The sequence below is a fragment of the Lissotriton helveticus genome, chromosome 5_1 (assembly GCF_964261635.1).
Source record: "Lissotriton helveticus chromosome 5_1, aLisHel1.1, whole genome shotgun sequence".
NCBI lineage: Eukaryota > Metazoa > Chordata > Amphibia > Caudata > Salamandridae > Lissotriton > Lissotriton helveticus.
This window is the reverse complement of record NC_136065.1, coordinates 641292146-641312856: the sequence shown is the minus strand read 5'-3', so window position 1 is coordinate 641312856 and position 20711 is coordinate 641292146.

Sequence of the window (20711 nt, the reverse complement as noted above, 5' to 3'; positions counted from 1 at the left end):
TATTATGCAGATTTGTTGAGCACACTATCACCCAGGAGGGGATTCTGTCGCTGAGCAGGAGTGAGTCTAGCCAAACCTAGAGCAAGCCAGGTCTCCAGCTTCTTGCGGAATTGAAGAAGTGAGAAGGAGGCTCTTTTGCGTGGGGGCAGGTAGTTCCATGCTTTCGGAGCGATGTAGGTCAAAGCTCGATCACGAGATCTGGTTTTCTGTATGTGTGAGATATGTGCAAGTAGGAGTTTGGGATGAGCGGTGGTGTCTGGAAGGTTTTTGAAAGCAGATCCAATCGTTGAGGTATGCTGGGTCAGTGTTATGTAGTGCCTTGAAAGTGTAGGTGAGGAGTTTGAATTGTGCTCGTGTGTGTGTACCTAACATAAATATTTTAAGATGGCACTTCCTACTGTTAAACCTTTTTTAAATATTGGGATCAGTCCAAACCGCAGGATCTCGTTTGTACCGACACAGCTTTTTGTTGGGCACACTATGAAATCATTATTTGCTCTGTAAGGTGCTTGTAAAATGTACCCAGTAATAGACGACATTGTTCGTCTCAGCTTTGCTGTTTTTGGTTCACTTTTCAATTTCCCTTTCATCAAGAAATGCTTAGTCTAAGTGACTTACTTGAAGCTTATGCATCTTGTGAAATATTAGGGGATTGTTTCTCGATCTTTTCGCTGACTATCAGATTGTTCTGTCCTGTTGAGTTGCTTGCTGTTGTAAAGAACTCGAGCGCCCTTTCTGCTGTTTTTCACGCTTAAAACCTAAACAAATGCAAGACTGTGATGAAGCCAATAGCTCTGTCAAACCAAGGACAAGCATAGTTTTCTCCCGGACACCATTTCACTGCAGTTCTCAGTAAGGCCCACCTAGAGTGCATCCTCGTTGTACATCTTTCCATTGACGAGGGTGTTTCCAGGATGTCCCTATTCAATAGTATTGACTTTAGATTAGGCAGCAGGTGTTTCGCGCTTTTGCCTGTGCCACCAGACTCTGGTCGGCGAACAACACAAGGAGCACAGCTGTGACTCGAGTGCTGTCTGCCATCTCCAGTGCCGCCACCATGCCTCCCACCTCCCTGCACATTTAAAGTTCTTTGTCTTTTGCTGATAATAAGTTATCACAAATGAGCACCCATTACATTTCCTATTACAAGTGACTGATGATGTCTCAAATAGAGTGTAATAAGAACATTCGAAGCGGATTTACAAAGCTTTGTTAAAAACTCAAAATCTGATAGCTAATCATTGCATGTAACTAAGTAAAATAAATTATTTTAGAAAAACGAACCAGTAAATATATTACACAAACAAGGCACATTCTTTTTTTATTACAGAAAGTGAGTTGGGGGTTCAACTGTTATGCTACCTGGGGTCACGTCAGGGAATTGCCTGCGTCGCCATGAATAGTACTGGCCTTGACACACTGGTCTACACTGACATCTTTGGAACAAGCAACGGAAGTACCATTACAGTTGAGTTGATTGTCAATGCAGTGAATACAGCAGACAGTTAACATTGCGGGTGCCTGGGCTGAGACCTCTGGGGCTGACTGTTGGCCGTGCAGGCGTGATTGGACTCCCGCTGCTGCTTCCCTGGTGCGCGACTGCTCCCCCACTCTCCTGTGTGCGATTGAGGTGCACTGACGAGCCCGGCTGCCGGTGTGAATTGCAGCTGTAGAGGCCTGCGCAGGGACACGCCCGGTCCGGAGGCCCCGATTGGGAGCAGTGTGTGGTGCAGCAGGGCGCCTGATCTGCACTGCGCTGCCGTAACCTGCTGCGCGCCTGAGGCTGAAAACACTGAATTACTGTGCATAGCGATCACACTGCCATATGGCCATGGACTGCCAGAGGACCCCCACCCTTACGTAAACCAACATAACATTATTAACAAGACATGAGAGGGCTTTCTTTGGAAGGCGGGGGATCTTTCGACCCCCCCCCCCCGAATTTATTAAAATATACAAAATAAATCAAAAATTAAAATAAACAATATTACAATTACGCACAGAAATGTTACAATTGATATATACATCGATTCAGATGGCTAACCTTAACATATTTCTAGTACAAGGTATTTCCTATCCGAAACTAACATATCAATTCACATTATATATTAGTGACTTTCCTGCGTACCTATTTGGGGCTACGGTAAGGTCAATAACTGGTGTCAGATCCTTATCACTAAACCACGCCCTCCTGAAGGAGAACGCATGCGCAGGAGGGCCCGCTTACCATGGGGGCACGTCGCCTCCCCGGTTACCCCCGTACGCCCTATTTAACCACACCCTCCCGTAGAGATGCGCGTGTGCAGGAGGGCCCATTTACCATGGGGGGCACATCCCCTCCCCGGTTACCCCCGTACGCCCTATTACACCACGCCCTTCTGTTGAAGTGCGCATGCGCAGAGGGCCCGCTTACCGTGAGGGTGCTTTGGTCCCCCGGTTACCCCGTACTCTCCATTAACTCCATTAAAAGGGGCCTTTGCATCTCTGCGCCGTTTACTGGCGTCATTGTGCACGTGCGGGGTGGCCAAAGAGCCTGGAGAAAGCGTGACTGTCTCCCCGCACCCATGTACCCAACAGGCTGTACCTGCCCCTGGAGTTCTATGAGAGACCACTTGTCTCTCCCTTTGGGCGACCCCATTCGAGAATGGCGCCGCCCCCCTAAGGACCTTATACGCTGGAGGCTGGGAACACAATATGGAAGTTTTGTAATACTGTGCACAACAATCGCACTGACGGCTGGGAGAAATGAACCCCTTTAAATAAAAACACTGTGCTATAAACAGGGCACAAGTTCTAAAAAAAGATGGGGGGGGGACTCTGTCACAGGAAGTGACGTCACACAGGAAGTGACGTCACGAAAGGTGGCTTGCACCAAGTCTGTACTGTTTAGCGGGGCCAGAGAACGATATAGACTGGCCCGGCCCTGCTAGCTCCCCCCCCCCCAGCTACGAACCCCCAGCAGTTTCCTAGCATATTAACCCTGTACAGCAAATATTACGTATCGAAGCAAAGGACTGCGCGAGGCCACCGGGACAAAACCCTTGCCGCTCGCCCAGAGCACCGTCCTCAGCTGACGAACGGGTGAGGATAAAACATGGTCAAAGCGGACCACAACTAGCGCGGTCAGCGTTCAGCGCGGTCTGCGTTCGCAGCGAACAAGCAAGCCACAACGTCCGCAACGTGCTGTGAGCTCCAATCTCGTCCCAGAGATCCCAGAGAGGCCAAAGAGTGAAGTCCAGCTGTTTGGCAGGGGGAACGGTGTCTCCCTGGTAAAATAAATGGGGGACGCCATCCACCCGCGTGGTACCCCCACTCGAGCCCTGGCTATAAACCCCAAGACTATACTGCGGGGCCTGCTTGATGAGACTGAAGTGTCAAGAAACTGTGAGTACTGTGCCTGATTGGGTGCCCACAATGCCTGCCTCCTAGACTGTATCACAGAGTGCCACCAGCTGTACAATTGACTCGCTTAGAGGACGCGAGAAGCTTTGAGCGGGGAAGATCCGGGGGAAGCTCCGAGCTATAGAGCCACATCTGCGGTGCTAATTCCGCTAATCCCGCTAATCCATCTAATGGCGCTAATCCCGCCAGCATCCCCACTGAAGCTGAACTCACCCCCGCTGCTGCAGCTAGTGCCACTGCCTTCCCGCGTTGTGGTGTTTTTGGCGCTCTGTGGCAGCTGCCACGGCAGCAGGGTGGTCCTGTGGGAGCGCAGTGAGTCGAGGAAGCGGGGAACTGAGCTGCCGAACCAGTGGTCTTCTTCTTTTCACCCCTGAGGCAAAGGATAACAAGCAGCACTGAGCCTAAAGATTCCAAGGATTGAGCCTCCAGTGCCGGCCACTCTATGCCCTCTGCCCTCTTCTCGGCAGGTAGCAACCTGAGAGGAGCGGTAATTGGAGTGGGAGTTGGAGCTGGAGCTTGAGTGGCCTGACTTTCACCTACCTGCTCTGCTCCTCCTGATTGCCGGTTGCGACGGACGTTCCCGGGAGGGGCTGCACCGTTCTCCGCTGCACCAAGGGGGCGAGGACTACGAGGACTACACCTCCCAGGGTCCTCCAACGCCTGCCATTGACAGCCAACACCACGCCATTGCAAAGCGCCACGAGGCACCAGGAGGCGCTTTAAAAACACCTCAGGGTGCGCGCGGGCCAAGCCCGGGCCAAGGGCCAAGGGCGGGCTCGTCTGAGCCTGTCCGAGACTGTCAGCGGCTGTCAGAGGCTGGGCTGGGCCACATCTCTTGGTTTTAAGTGTTGGAGCCCCCCCAAAGATAAGCTGCAGAGACAGTGAGTAGTCGGTTTGCCAAATATATCAAAGCTTCTCCCTATTGGCAAAGGATCATTAACACTTCGTGTAGTATTCTGTTGAATTGTTTTGTTTGACACTCAATTCATTTAATAGGCTCTGTGTTTGTGGCTTGTGGACTTGCATTGTTTAATAAGATATTTTAGAAAATGACAAAACGTAAGGGAAATAAAACTCCTGTGGAGTATGCGGGTGCAACCATTGACAATTACCTTGTTAAAGTAGTGAGTGCTATTAACGTGGAAATCGACAGGGCAGAACGTCGATTATCATTAGTTATGGGTAATCTGCCACCCACACCCCCTATAGTTCTAATTGAACCTTCTACCAAGCTAAACCATTCCCCCAGCCCAGGCACCGCACCCAACATGGCCTGTGCCCAGGTGGTCTTAACACCACCATCTTTGGAGCCTGTAGACACCTCTAGTCTGCCTGTTAGTGAGGCACCAGCATCTAGAACAATAAGGAGATGTAGGAAACCACAGTCTACTCAGGGGACGATTAGCGCTGGCAAGGCACCCAAACCTACTCCTGCTCCCAGTATAGGTGAGCGACTACCCAACACTAACCCTGGGTTTTTAAATGATATACAGGTCAATCAGATTGTTAATGCTTTGGCCGCCAAACTTGACATGTATCTTAAACCTTTGTATAATAAAATAGACCTACTGAGTAGAGATGTTACCAAGTTAGGTGGGGAATTAATACTCCATAATGAGTTGCTTAAAATAAGGAAAGATACACCTATGGAACCCCCCAAAAATCATTGTAATTTATGTACAGCAACACCATCTACAGAGCTTTTAGGGACAGTTAGGCGGTCGATGACTGAGCCAGGGGGGATAGTAATTCAATCATTATTGGTAGAAAGGAGAATATACAGGAGAGTATAACCCAGCCAGAGAGAACACCTATGGAAGGGAAACGCAGCAATACAATAAATCTACCCCCAGAGTGTGCACCATATGTGGCAGTTCTGTCAAATGTACTTGTTCTTAATCCGACAGTAATAGAAACCCATGATTCACTTAAGAATAAAATGGTTCATTGGCTTAATCACCACTGTGGGTTCCCAGTGAGTCATGCTGCTCAGATCCTTATAACTAGAAGGGTTAATTGGATAGGCCCCTCTAAAAAGAGTTTACTGTGTTATCATTAATTAAAAAAATCCCCACTATACAAATACCTCCCTGATTAGAGCAGCAACTCTACCAACTAATGAACAGAGATTCTCTTTACTTCCGTTGGGCTTTTTCTATAGCCACCTAAGGTATGTTCCTCCCGGAGGGAGTACCTTGGACCAACAAATAACAAGAAGGGCTTTACCACTCCAACCCTTGTTTGAGGTACCTGTGTTCAATCGATTTCAAGCCCTTAGCGCCCTGGAGGAGAATGATTGATGGACCTAGACCGCCATACAATAGATATAGTGGTTAATCACGGGTCTGAAGTTACAGAGGGGGAAAAAGAGTTGGACAGGGAGCCGTGGTCTCGGAAAATTCAAAATATGTTCTAACATCTGGAGGCAATAGTCCTCCTCGTCAAGAAAATGAGGAGCCCCTTGAAGGTAATACTGCCCAACTGACAGAGCCTGAAGTTGTACGGAATATTAAAGGGCTCTCTGTAGCCAGCTGGAATATAGCCGGGCTGGCTTCTAAGGAGGAAAAATTGGGTTGGGCTGACTTTCTTAAATCTCACGACATTCTTTGTCTTCAAGAGACCTGGTGGACCGAATTGGTTAGCTATGAAGGGTTTGCCTCATTTAATCTACCAGCACAGAGTTCTGTGGCTGATAGAGCAAAGGGTGGCCTCTAAACCCTCATATTAACTAGCTTGCCACTTGAGGTAAAAAGGTACTTTAGCATCGGGTTGCACTTGCAGATTCTTTGGATTTACCCAAAACATGCCCGGGATGTTCTACTAATTAATTTTTATAATACCATCTTTGATAACACACAGTCTAAAGTAATTAAGGATCTAGAGAATGCGATTGATAAGTTAAGTACAGAGGAAGATGTCATTTTTTATCTTATTTGGGTTGGTGATTTTAACATCTCTACATGCCCTTTGTCAACCACAGGGGTCTGCAGGGTAGGAAGAGAAACAGGAGAAGATGATATTCATTTCCCCCACAATCAATACAGCGAGTTATTAAATACTTTTATGGCAGATTATGACCTGGAACTCTTGCAATGTGCAAGAGACGGTTGGGGACATGAGATTCCTACTTTCACTGGTTGGAACTCAAACTCAATTATTGATCACATCCTAGTATCCTCGAATATCTTCCCCCTGTGTACTGTCCCTGGGATTGAAGATTATTTACTCAGCGACCATAACTGTATTATTGTTACATCTGAAATTTGGGAAACAGAGTCTGTAAATCCAATTAGATCTGCGGGTAATATGGAACCGCATTGATCCCAAGGTATTAGGATAAAATGGAAAGGGGTGAATGAGGAAAAGGTGTTAAAAAATATTGTTACAAACTGTTCTGTTGAGATACTTGACAACCTGATTATTAATTGTGACCCTGCATTGATTTTAATGAATTTTAGCAAAATTAACCATTCTATCGATACCATTTTTACAAAGTCTGGTAATAGGGTAACAGCTCATAATAAGGGTTGGTTTGACCATGTCTGCACCTCTTCTCTTTCTCAATTAAAACAGGCGCTAAAGAATAGACCTAGGGACTTAGCGCTAGTGACTAAATTAAGAGCAGATTATAAACTAGCCCTTAAATAGAGGAAAAAAGAGTTGCAGCAAGAGGCCTGGGTTAATCTTACCCTGGCAGCTGAGACCTCTAACTGTCAACTGTTCTGGGCAACAGTTAACTCTCCGTTCTTAAAAAATGAGACGGTTCCAGAATTAATGTCCCATGTAAGCAGCGAGGCCTGGGTAACCCATTTCTCTGCCATTTTCAAATCTAGTTTTTGTTCAAATGTGAACTCTATTGACACTAGTACCTGGCCTGTCGTACCGCTAAATATCACCTTAGAGGAGGTAGAATATGTCATTAAAGCAAGCAAGGAAGGCAAGGCTCAGGGCCCGGATGGGGTCCCAATTGATGTCTATAAATCTGCCCCAGCTTTATGGGGCCCCTTACTAACTATTGTTTTTAATGCCGCCGTAACTAATGGCGTCCCACCTTCATGGGGAGAATCCATTATTATCCCTATTTTTAAGAAGGGGATCAAATCGGCTGCCAAAAATTACCGCCCAATCTCTCTTCTAGACTCCTCTGTCAAAATCATGAGTAAGATTCTATTAGTTAGATTAGAAGAGTGGGCGGAGGTAAACGGGATTTTAGCTAATACTCAATATGGTTTCCGGAGAGGGAGTGGTACGCTTGAACAATGCATAAATCTAGATTTATTAGTAGGGAAAAATACCTATGCCAAGCAAGGTTCGATTTATTTATGTTTTGCGGACTTAAGCAGTGCGTTTGATTTAGTGGACCACTCGATTTTATGGCGAAGCTTACTAGAGCTTGGGGCTCCTGAACCGATAATCTTTTTCCTGGCTCGGCTATACGAAAGGCTGCAAACATCTGTACGGTATGGGACTAGAGTGGAGTGTACGCCCAAATGTAATGTTAGACGTGGCATCCAACAGGGCTGCGTCCTTACTCAGCGACCAAGCCCTCCACAGGGCTTGGTCGCCCCACTCACTGCTGCCGCTCCTGCCTGCCTTTGCCGCCTCCTGCCTGCAGATTCCTTTGCTCGCTGCCCGCTGCTCCTGGGAATTTCCCGCTGCTCCTGGGAATTTCCCGCTGCCCGCTGCTTCTTGGAATTTCCCGCCGCTGACTCCCTGCGGCCCCGCCCCCCTGTGATTCCATTCGCCGCCTCGCTCCCGCCACCCAGCTGCTCCTCCCTCCCGGCTCATTACTTAAGGGGACCATAGGGGACCACAGAGTGTGACCGCTCAGCCCTCCACAGGGCTTGGTCGCCCCACTCACTGATGCCGCTCCTGCCTGCCTTTGCCGCCTCCTGCCTGCAGATTCCTTCGCTCGCTGCCCGCTGCTCCTGGGAATTTCCCTCTGCTCCTGGGAATTTCCCGCTGCTCCTGGGATTTTCCCGCTGCTTCTTGGAATTTCCCGCCGCTGCCTCCCTGCGGCCCCGCCCCCCTGTGATTCCATTTGCCGCCCCGCTCCTGCCACCCAGCTGCTCCTCCCTCCCGGCTCCTTACATATGATGCCCCCAGAGCGACCGCGCAGCGGACGCGCGCAGCGGGAGCACCGATTGAGCGCCGAAGGTGCGCCAAAGGTAAGCCCGTCTGCGACCGTCCGCGCCTGGCCCGCGCCCAGCGCCAGGACCCCTGGCCCTCCCCGCCGAGGCAAGACGACCCGACTGACCTACGACGCCGCCACTCTCAACGCACTCAATGCCGGCCGGACCCACGCCTGCTGCCGAGCCACCCCGAGACGCACTCACGGACTCTTCACCTGCTGCACCTGCAAGTTCACCTGCCTCCGAACCTGCCCCGCACCCGCCAAGACAAACACCAGCAGCAACCACCTCAAGTGCATCCTGATCAACACCCGCTCCGTCCACAGACAGGCCGTGGAACTCTGGAACCTCCTCGACGCTACATCACCGGACGTCGCCTTCCTCACGGAAACCTGGATGAACGCCTTCTCTGCACCCGACATCGCCATCGCCATCCCGGACGGGTACAAGATCATCAGGAGGGACCGCATCAACCAGACCGGAGGTGGCATCGCCATCGTCCACAGGAACACCATCCGCATCACAACCGACGCCAACGACTCCTTCGCCGCAGCCGAACATCTCCACTTCCAGATTCACACCGACCCTAAGACGACCCTCAGAGGCACCCTCGTCTACAGATCCCCGGGACCACGCACACAATTCAGCGAAGACATCACAGACTTCATCAGCCCGCACGCCCTCCCCTCCACCGACTACATCCTCCTCGGGGACCTCAACTTCCACCTGGAGAACAACAAGGACCGCAACACCACCCCCCTGCTGGAAAACCTCGCCAACCTCGGACTCAAGCAACTGGTCAACACCCCCACCCACTACGCCGGCCACACGCTTGATCCCGTCTTCTCTTACAGCAAGTACATCACCTTCAGCCACGCCACCGGACTCCACTGGACCGACCACAGCTGCGTCCACTTCAGCTTCAAAAGATCCACGACCCACCACCACCCGCAACAGGTACCTCACAGGAATTGGAGCAAGATCAACGCAGACCAGCCTACCACCTCCCTCAGCCAGAGCCCACCCGCCAACACAACGGACCCCAACGAAGCAGCCCGCAACTTCACACAGTGGCTGACCGTCTGCGCCGACGACCTCGCGCCACTAAAGAACTCTCCGAGCAGACCCAGAAGCAAGAAGGCATCCTGGTTCACCGACGACCTCAAGGACTCCAAGAAGACCTGCCGCACCCTCGAGAAAGCCTGGCTCCTCGACTGGACCACCGACAACATGACCGCCCTCAAACACGCTACCCGCAAGCACCACCAGCTCATCCGCACCACCAAGAAGAAATCCCTGAAGGAACGACTGGACAACAATGCCCACGACAGCAAAGAGCTCTTCACTATCGTCAAGGAGTTCTCCAACCCCAGCACCGGCACCAACGACATCACTCCGTCACAAGACCTCTGCGACTCCCTCGCCTCGTTCTTCCACCGCAAGATCGCCGACATCCACAACAGCTTTGGCGCCCCACCCACGCACCCAACCGTCAAACCAACGCCCCCCACCGCCACCCTTCGCACCTGGACCACGGTGACCACCGAAGACACAGCCCGCTAAGCATGGGCGTAAAATCCGCTCCGCTCGCGGATTTTTCGGATTTTCGGCAAATTCGCAATCCGCGAACGCTCGCGAATTTGTCGAAAATCCGTGAATCCGCTCGCGGCGGATTTTTTGCTTGGTTGCGGCGCGCGGCGTGGTGCACGGCGTTCACTTTCCGTCATTTAGCGTTTGCCGAGTTGTTTTTCTTTGCGAGTGACGCGCTATTTTAGATCTTGCTGCGTGTTCCCGCGGGAGTTTGGCGCCCGCGAATACGTAATCGCGGCTTGCCACCTTGCACAGCACACCTCGCGAGAGTTCGCAATTGCGAACACGTAGTTGCGGCGGAAAGGAACAATCTCGCACTTGCGAAATAGAGATTTTGCAATTTCGCACAAGAAAATCACCAGCAAACAGGATAAACCTTCAGAAAATTATGATTTTTATCAGAATCACTCCTCAGGTTGACATTTGGATGGCCTTTTTTTTGCAAGGAGTCCATTTTTGGGGGGGGGAGGAAGGAAGTGCCCCACAGTCTCCAACTTCCTGTTCCTGTCCAGCAGGCTCCTCCCAGTGCTTTGTCCATCTCCTGGTCACTTTCATTTGGATCTGGAGCTGGAAGGATTACTTTTTGTGGGTGCTGCTTGATATTTGGATTTGAGGCCTTTTTGACTGTCTTTGGATCACTTTTGGATTAGAAATCAACTTTCACAAGTAAGTTTGTTTGGGGCATTACAGTTGCTGCAAGTAAAATTTTGGAACTTTTTCAGAACATTAAATAAATTATATTGTGGGTAGCCACAGTATCCAGTAGGACCAGGGTTGGTTAGGGGTGCATGATACAACTGTTTTGTTGAATTTAAACACCATTGAGGCCATGGATGGGCTGGGATTGTGCTGATTTTTGTCCTTTTTTTGGGCCTGCTGGTGGGGCCCTTTGCCCAGGGGTGGTGAGTGTTGCATGGGCCTAGTCTTTCTGTGGGGTGTCTTCTTGAATTTAAACATAATTGAGGCCATGGATGGGCTGGGTTGTGCTTATTTTATTGTTTTTTGTCGTTTTGGGGGGGCTGCTGGTGTGGCCTTTTGCCCAGGGGTGGTGGTGCATGGACAGAGTGTGCCTGTGGTGTGGTCTCACTCTCTTTAATGTAAACATCATGGATGGCATTGGATTGTGGTGATTTCTGGCTTTTTTCTGTTTTTTGGGGGTGTACTGTTGATGTGGACTGGCCATGTGGGTGGTGGTGGTGGCCATCTTGAGTGCTGGCTGGTACAGGCAACATGTGCTTGGGGTGTAAGGGGCCATTTTGAGGAGAGGCAGTGTCTGAGGCCTGCACTTATTTTGGCTACTTTTCATCCATTATGCCCAGGGGTAGTGAGTGTTGCATGGGCCTAGTGTTTCTGAGGGGTGTCTTCTTGAATTTAAACACCATTGAGGCCATGGATGGGCTGGGATTGTGCTGATTTTATTGTTTTTTGTCCTTTTTTTGGGCCTGCTGGTGGGGCCCTTTGCCCAGGGGTGGTGAGTGTTGCATGGGCCTAGTCTTTCTGTGGGGTGTCTTCTTGAATTTAAACATAATTGAGGCCATGGATGGGCTGGGATTGTGCTTATTTTATTGTTTTTTGTCGTTTTTGGGGGGCTGCTGGTGTGGCCTTTTGCCCAGGGGTGGTGGTGCATGGACTGAGTGTGCCTGTGGTGTGGTCTCACTCTCTTTAATGTAAACATCATGGATGGCATTGGATTGTGGTGATTTCTGGCTGTTTTTCTGTTTTTTGGGGGTGTACTGTTGATGTGGACTGGCCATGTGGGTGGTGGTGGTGGCCATCTTGAGTGCTGGCTGGTCCAGGCAACATGTGCTTGGGGTGTAAGGGGCCATTTTGAGGAGAGGCAGTGTCTGAGGCCTGCACTTATTTTGGCTACTTTTCATCCATTATGCCCAGGGGTAGTGAGTGTTGCATGGGCCTAGTGTTTCTGAGGGGTGTCTTCTTGAATTTAAACACCATTGCGGCCATGGATGGGCTGGGATTGTGCTGATTTTATTGTTTTTTGTCCTTTTTTTGGGCCTGCTGGTGGGGCCCTTTGCCCAGGGGTGGTGAGTGTTGCATGGGCCTAGTCTTTCTGTGGGGTGTCTTCTTGAATTTAAACATAATTGAGGCCATGGATGGGCTGGGATTGTGCTTATTTTATTGTTTTTTGTCGTTTTTGGGGGGCTGCTGGTGTGGCCTTTTGCCCAGGGGTGGTGGTGCATGGACTGAGTGTGCCTGTGGTGTGGTCTCACTCTCTTTAATGTAAACATCATGGATGGCATTGGATTGTGGTGATTTCCGACTGTTTTTCTGTTTTTTGGGGGTGTACTGTTGATGTGGACTGGCCATGTGGGTGGTGGTGGTGGCCATCTTGAGTGCTGGCTGGTACAGGCAACATGTGCTTGGGGTGTAAGGGGCCATTTTGAGGAGAGGCAGTGTCTGAGGCCTGCACTTATTTTGGCTACTTTTCATCCATTATGCCCAGGGGTAGTGAGTGTTGCATGGGCCTAGTGTTTCTGAGGGGTGTCTTCTTCAATTTAAACACCATTGAGGCCATGGATGGGCTGGGATTGTGCTGATTTTATTGTTTTTTGTCGTTTTTTTGGGCCTGCTGGTGGGGCCCTTTGCCCAGGGGTGGTGAGTGTTGCATGGGCCTAGTCTTTCTTTGGGGTGTCTTCTTGAATGTAAACATAATTGAGGCCATGGATGGGCTGGGATTGTGCTTATTTTATTGTTTTTTGTCATTTTTGGGGGGCTGCTGGTGTGGCCTTTTGCCCAGGGGTGGTGGTGCATGGACTGAGTGTGCCTGTGGTGTGGTCTCACTCTCTTTAATGTAAACATCATGGATGGCATTGGATTGTGGTGATTTCTGGCTGTTTTTCTGTTTTTTGGGGGTGTACTGTTGATGTGGACTGGCCATGTGGGTGGTGGTGGTGGCCATCTTGAGTGCTGGCTGGTACAGGCAACATGTGCTTGGGGTGTAAGGGGCCATTTTGAGGAGAGGCAGTGTCTGAGGCCTGCACTTATTTTGGCTACTTTTCATCCATTATGCCCAGGGGTAGTGAGTGTTGCATGGGCCTAGTGTTTCTGAGGGGTGCCTTCTTGAATTTAAACACCATTGCGGCCATGGATGGGCTGGGATTGTGCTGATTTTATTGTTTTTTGTCCTTTTTTTGGGCCTGCTGGTGGGGCCCTTTGCCCAGGGGTGGTGAGTGTTGCATGGGCCTAGTCTTTCTGTGGGGTGTCTTCTTGAATTTAAACATAATTGAGGCCATGGATGGGCTGGGATTGTGCTTATTTTATTGTTTTTTGTCGTTTTTGGGGGGCTGCTGGTGTGGCCTTTTGCCCAGGGGTGGTGGTGCATGGACTGAGTGTGCCTGTGGTGTGGTCTCACTCTCTTTAATGTAAACATCATGGATGGCATTGGATTGTGGTGATTTCTGGCTGTTTTTCTGTTTTTTGGGGGTGTACTGTTGATGTGGACTGGCCATGTGGGTGGTGGTGGTGGCCATCTTGAGTGCTGGCTGGTACAGGCAACATGTGCTTGGGGTGTAAGGGGCCATTTTGAGGAGAGGCAGTGTCTGAGGCCTGCACTTATTTTGGCTACTTTTCATCCATTATGCCCAGGGGTAGTGAGTGTTGCATGGGCCTAGTGTTTCTGAGGGGTGTCTTCTTGAATTTAAACACCATTGAGGCCATGGATGGGCTGGGATTGTGCTGATTTTATTGTTTTTTGTCCTTTTTTTGGGCCTGCTGGTGGGGCCCTTTGCCCAGGGGTGGTGAGTGTTGCATGGGCCTAGTCTTTCTGTGGGGTGTCTTCTTGAATTTAAACATAATTGAGGCCATGGATGGGCTGGGATTGTGCTTATTTTATTGTTTTTTGTCGTTTTTGGGGGGCTGCTGGTGTGGCCTTTTGCCCAGGGGTGGTGGTGCATGGACTGAGTGTGCCTGTGGTGTGGTCTCACTCTCTTTAATGTAAACATCATGGATGGCATTGGATTGTGGTGATTTCTGGCTGTTTTTCTGTTTTTTGGGGGTGTACTGTTGATGTGGACTGGCCATGTGGGTGGTGGTGGTGGCCATCTTGAGTGCTGGCTGGTACAGGCAACATGTGCTTGGGGTGTAAGGGGCCATTTTGAGGAGAGGCAGTGTCTGAGGCCTGCACTTATTTTGGCTACTTTTCATCCATTATGCCCAGGGGTAGTGAGTGTTGCATGGGCCTAGTGTTTCTGAGGGGTGTCTTCTTGAATTTAAACACCATTGCGGCCATGGATGGGCTGGGATTGTGCTGATTTTATTGTTTTTTGTCCTTTTTTTGGGCCTGCTGGTGGGGCCCTTTGCCCAGGGGTGGTGAGTGTTGCATGGGCCTAGTCTTTCTGTGGGGTGTCTTCTTGAATTTAAACATAATTGAGGCCATGGATGGGCTGGGATTGTGCTTATTTTATTGTTTTTTGTCGTTTTTGGGGGGCTGCTGGTGTGGCCTTTTGCCCAGGGGTGGTGGTGCATGGACTGAGTGTGCCTGTGGTGTGGTCTCACTCTCTTTAATGTAAACATCATGGATGGCATTGGATTGTGGTGATTTCCGACTGTTTTTCTGTTTTTTGGGGGTGTACTGTTGATGTGGACTGGCCATGTGGGTGGTGGTGGTGGCCATCTTGAGTGCTGGCTGGTACAGGCAACATGTGCTTGGGGTGTAAGGGGCCATTTTGAGGAGAGGCAGTGTCTGAGGCCTGCACTTATTTTGGCTACTTTTCATCCATTATGCCCAGGGGTAGTGAGTGTTGCATACTTGCATGTCCCTAGTCTTTCTGTGGGGTGTCTTCAATGTAAACATCATGGATGGCATGGGATTGTGCTAATTTTTCTGTGTTTTGTCGATTTTTTGGGGTGTATAACTGAACTGATGTTCCTCTGTCTTCCATTGCTTTTAGGTGCACAAGAAGACTCAAGAGAACCACCAGTGCCAGGAAGAAGTCCTGGAGCGGTGTGTGTGTGCAGCATAACGTCACGCGACGTCACGTCTGGACACAGAACCCTCTGCAACTCGTGCAACTGCTGCCTGCTGACCTGCTCTGAAGAAGATGGCCCCAAAAAAAGTAACCCGTAGCTCCTCTAGCAAGAAAGGTGCCAGTAAGGAGCAGAAGAAGCAAGTTACCAAGGACACTGGTGTGCTGCCCGCCCCTTTTTTTGGGAGTAAAAAAAAAAGTATGCCTGCAGCAGCAGCAGCGGGATCTGCTGGGGACCAAGCTGGCAGCAGCACCCCCGCTCCATTGGGCTCAGTGCCACCACCACCACCACGCCAACTTAAGTCCAAGCCCTTGAGTGCTGCAGAGGCAGCCAGTATAGTTGTTCAATCACCATCGACCAGTGATGTTGGCTCATCGCAAAAAAGCAGCAGCAATGTCCCTCAATCAACACAGGTTGTTGTAGCTCATCTGACGAGTGTTTAACAACCACAGCCGCAACAACAATCACATGTGCAAGTACAAGCCCAAGTACATGTGGAAGGAGAGGCAGCGCAAGGAGATGCGCAAGCAGAGGTGCATGGAGGGTCACAAGTGCCCACAATAGTTGTTCCTCCCGAAGTAGGGGCACATCAGGAAATCGACAATCAAGGCGAGGTATCATTTGAGGAAGCCACTCCTCCTGATGATCCTTCATTGTCTTCCACACCCCTAGCAAGGAAGAGATCAAGGGTGGTGTCTACATCTTCTTCAAGCACACCTCCTTCTGATGATACGGATCAAACTTGGGAACCAGCACCACAGCCGTCTGAGAGTGAGGCACACCATGATCCGACAAAGGTAGTTAAGCGTAAAAGGAAGCTCGTCCAAAGTCTCAGAGTTATGGAGTGTGATGAGTCTCAACAAGAAGTGGCGGATACTGCTGCTGATGAAGACTCTGCCAACGACGACCCAGTCATCATAAAGGTCACTGCAGCCCCAGCGGGCATGCAGCAAACAGACATTTTGACCCTAGCCCGAAGAGCTGCTGAGCGTGATGATGATGATGATGTTGTCGATGAGGAGGCAGTGGAAACACCACAATCATTGGAGTTAAGTAGTACACCAACTCGTCCCGCTTCCATATTTCTTTCTGGCAAGAAGAGACCTCCGTCAACCTCGACCTTAATTAGTGGCGGTGAAAGTGCAAAACGTACAAAAGTTGGGCAATCCAGATCCTCCACTTCATCTGGCATTAGCTTCATGACCACCACCACCAGTATCGCCGCCTCCTCCATGTCCCACAGACACTTCAAGTCCCCAGTTTGGGACTTCTTTACTGTTTGTCCAAAAAATCCAAAGTTTGCCATTTGTACCATTTGTAAGCAAGCAGTTAGTCGTGGTAAGCCAGGTACCAACTATGGTACCGGAGGCCAGAGAGGTCATCTTAGGAGACAGCACACTGTCAAATGGTTTGCGCACCTAGATGCGATCAAGAAAGGCCAAATTCAAGGAAACGTTGATGTTTCATCTGATGATGACGAGCAGGAAGAAGACGTGTCAAACACTTCCCTTACACCCAGTACCCCTGTCAGCAGCACACCCAATGTGAGGCACACTCAGGGGTCGATCAGGATGGCGGACGGAAGAGCCACCGCGGCCCTGGAGTAGGCGGAAAAAGCCTTTTCCGTGTCCGCCTGCCGCGGATACTCCGTCCGCCATATCAGGATAGGAAAACGTGTCAAATTTCCGTCCGCGACGGAAAAACACGCTCCGCCGGCCAACTACACACGACCACGCGGCGGACGGAACACATCCAAACGCTCCGCCGTACGCACTGACGTCGAAGACCGTCCCCCAAATCAAGATGGCGGAAAACACACATAAAACCGCTGCGGAAAAACAACCTGTCTTAACACGGCGGAATCCCCACAGCGAACATAGGTGACACAGCCGAGATACCCACCGCAAGCTGACCACCACCATGGACCCGGCGCTACACGCTTTCCCGATGCTCTTCGCGATCCACCACGTCCTAGTCATGGCCTACTATGGACGACGACGCAGGTAAGGTACAAACCATTGGCTGTCTGGAGGGGAATACCAGCAAGGGACGTGACGTAGGGAGGGGGAGTGTCATGTTACCGAAACCACTGATGAGAAGCATATACGAATACACATTAGCAGGACGCAAGCAGGAATGACAACGACAGACCACGAGACTTGATAGACTACCTTTATTGTCAAATAATAGGGGTCAAATCACAGTGTATGCGTGAACATGGGCAAAGTGGGCACCAGAGCAGGTACAACATAGCAGGTAACGAGAGGGCAGCATGCAGTATCAGAGCATCAACAGGGCATTGTAGAGTACAGAGCAGGTACATCATAGGCAGGTAACGAGAGGGCAGTATGCAGTATCAGAGCATCAACAGGGCAATGCGCAGTACAGAGCAGGTACATCATAGGCAGGTAACGAGAGGGCAGAATGCAGTATCAGAGCACCAACAGGGCATTGTAGAGTACAGAGCAGGTACAACATAGCAGGTAACGAGAGGCCAGTATGCAGTATCAGAGCATCAACAGGGCATTGTAGAGTACAGAGCAGGTACATCATAGGCAGGTAACGAGAGGGCAGAATGCAGTATCAGAGCATCAACAGGGCATTGTAGAGTACAGAGCAGGTACATCAGAGGCAGCACGTGAGAGGGGCTAAGTGCATCAACAGTCCATTGCACAGAACAGCTCCATCAGAGGCAGCACGTGAGAGGGGCCAAGTGCATCAACAGTCCATTGCACAGAACAGCTCCATCAGAGGCAGCACGTGAGAGGGGCCAAGTGCATCAACAGTCCATTGCACAGAACAGCTCCATCAGAGGCAGCACGTGAGAGGGGCCAAGTGCATCAACAGTCCATTGCACAGAACAGTCACATCACTGGCAGCACATGAGAGGGCAGAATGCAGTATCAGAACAGCAACAGGGCAGTGTGGCCAACAGAGCAGGTACATCAGAGGCAACATATGAGAGGGGCAAAGTGCATCAACAGTCCATTGCACAGAACAGCTCCATCAGAGGCAGCACGTGAGAGGGGCCAAGTGCATCAACAGTCCATTGCACAGAACAGCTCCATCAGAGGCAGCACGTGAGAGGGGCCAAGTGCATCAACAGTCCATTGCACAGAACAGCTCCATCAGAGGCAGCACGTGAGAGGGGCCAAGTGCATCAACAGTCCATTGCACAGAACAGCTCCATCAGAGGCAGCACGTGAGAGGGGCAGAATGCAGTATCAGAGCATCAACAGGGCATTGTGCATTACAGAGCAGGTACATCAGAGGCAGGTAACGAGAGGGCAGAATGCAGTATCAGAGCACCAACAGGGCATTGTGCATTACAGAGCAGGTACATCAGAGGCAGGTAACGAGAGGCCAGTATGCAGTATCAGAGCATCAACAGGGCATTGTGCATTACAGAGCAGGTACATCAGAGGCAGGTAACGAGAGGCCAGTATCAGAGCATCAACAGGGCATTGTGCATTACAGAGCAGGTACATCAGAGGCAGGTAACGAGAGGGCAGCATGCAGTATCAGAGCATCAACAGGGCATTGTGCATTACAGAGCAGGTACATCAGAGGCAGGTAACGAGAGGCCAGTATGCAGTATCAGAGCATCAACAGGGCATTGTGCATTACAGAGCAGGTACATCAGAGGCAGGTAACGAGAGGCCAGTATCAGAGCATCAACAGGGCATTGTGCATTACAGAGCAGGTACATCAGAGGCAGGTAACGAGAGGCCAGTATCAGAGCATCAACAGGGCATTGTGCATTACAGAGCAGGTACATCAGAGGCAGGTAACGAGAGGGCAGCATGCAGTATCAGAGCATCAACAGGGCATTGTGCATTACAGAGCAGGTACATCAGAGGCAGGTAACGAGAGGGCAGCATGCAGTATCAGAGCATCAACAGGGCATTGTAGAGTACAGAGCAGGTACATCAGAGGCAGCACAACTACGTGTCCCTACCAACCCGTCACAGGGACCACAAGAGTGCCACGCAGTTCTCAATGGACACACCATGTGAATTAACATTTGAGTGAAGTGTACAGCACGTCACATCACAGAATCAGGGGGGACTGCGTGAACTACCTGCCTCGGACACACTGGCAGCACCAGCAACAGGAGTGTGAGACACAGCCACAGCCCGAGTGACACACACATGGGCCACGGACCCAGACACACTGGCAGCACCAGCAACAGGAGTGTGAGACACAGCCACAGCCCGAGTGACACACACATGGGCCACGGACCCAGACACACTGGCAGCACCAGCAACAGGAGTGTGAGACACAGCCACAGCCCGAGTGACACACACATGGGCCACGGACCCAGACACACTGGCAGCACCAGCAACAGGAGTGTGAGACACAGCCACAGCCCGAGTGACACACACATGTGCCACGGACCCAGACACACTGGCAGCACCAGCAACAGGAGTGTGAGACACAGCCACAGCCCGAGTGACACACACATGGGCCACGGACCCAGACACACTGGCAGCACCAGCAACAGGAGTGTGAGACACAGCCACAGATGTAGTCACTGACACGTGAGCCACTGACCCAGACAGACTGCCAGCACCAGAAACAGGAGTGTGCAACACAGCCACAGATCTTCTAACTGACACGTGAGCCATAGACCCAGATACACTGCCAGGACCTGCAACAGGAGAGGGCACAACTGACACTGTGCCACCATCTGATACATGAGAGTCAACTGCACCGGCGCCACTGGGACAACTGAAATGATGAGCCACAGGGCTGTATGGGCCAGGAGGCAGGGTGGGCCTGGGAGCTGGGGATAGCTCACCTAGAGCCAAATCGGGGTTTGCAGGTGTCAATGGTGTGTGTCTGCGTTTCTTAGGGAGGTGTGAGTGCACCCTGGACAGGACAGGACTGCCAAGTGGTGGGGACTCCAAAGAATCACCACCCAGTATAGGTGGAGCAACTGCTGCCGGGGATCTGGTTTCGGGGGACGTGCTGGAGCCTGCTTGTCGTTTGCTCTGTGCCTGCCGCCTGGACTCGGAATGATGTGTAATGGGGGATGCAACAACAGGGGACACCCTCCTCTGCTTCTGACTGGCCTGGATGGGAGTGGAGGTATGGGGGGACTCCGCCGCGGAGACATCAGTTTGGCGTTTAGTAGAAAACATCAGCCTCAGTGCAGCCAGGGGTGAAGTATGCCTGTCCTTGATTGCGCCATTGTCCATGCTAGATGCCTTGTCCGTAGGATGTGCCTTATCCTTAGGTGGAGTGTTGTCTCTGGATGTAGCCTGTGCCCTGCTCGCCGCCCTGTTCCTGCCAGCAGACTTGTCGTCTGTGGTGCACCTGCCTCCAGCAGACACCTGCTCCCTGTGTGTGTCGCTGCCCTTGGGAGTGTTCCTATCCACTGCTGTGGGCCTGCTCTTGGGAGTCTCCCTGCTCTTAGTAGGTGCCTTAGTCTTCTCACTGTCCTTGGGAGTGTTCCTATCCACTGCTGTGGGCCTGCTCTTGGGAGTCTCCCTGCTCTTAGTAGGTGCCTCAGTCTTCTCACTGTCCTTGGGAGTGTCCCTTACCTCTGCTGTGGGCCTGCTCTTGGGAGTCTCCCTGCTCTTAGTAGGTGCCTTAGTCTTC